Raw genomic sequence first — 376 nt, forward strand, 5'->3', positions numbered from 1 at the left:
GGGTGGTGTGGCAACCTCCCCATCTACCCTGCCTTGAGTGTGACGGGGCGGCGCCCCAACCCCCCAATTGGCCCTGCTCTGAGCCCGACCAGGGGCTACACCTAGGGATTGGGCCTGCCCTCTGCCACCCAGGAGCAGGCCTAAGCCAGCAGGTTGTTATCTCCTGAGCGGTCCAGACTGCAAGAGGGCACAGGCCCGGCTGAGGGACACCCCCTGCCCTGAGTGCACAAATTTTTGTGCACTGGGCCTCTAGTAAAAATATAAAAAAATAAAAAATAAGTTGTTAAATTATATTTAACTAGAGGCTCGGTGCATGAAATTCATGCACGGGGGGGTGCTGGGTACTGGTCCATCCTTGCTGCTTGACACAGTCGCT

This window comes from Myotis davidii, unplaced genomic scaffold (genome assembly GCF_000327345.1).
Source record: "Myotis davidii unplaced genomic scaffold, ASM32734v1 scaffold506, whole genome shotgun sequence".
In the NCBI taxonomy this organism is placed as follows: Eukaryota; Metazoa; Chordata; class Mammalia; order Chiroptera; family Vespertilionidae; genus Myotis; species Myotis davidii.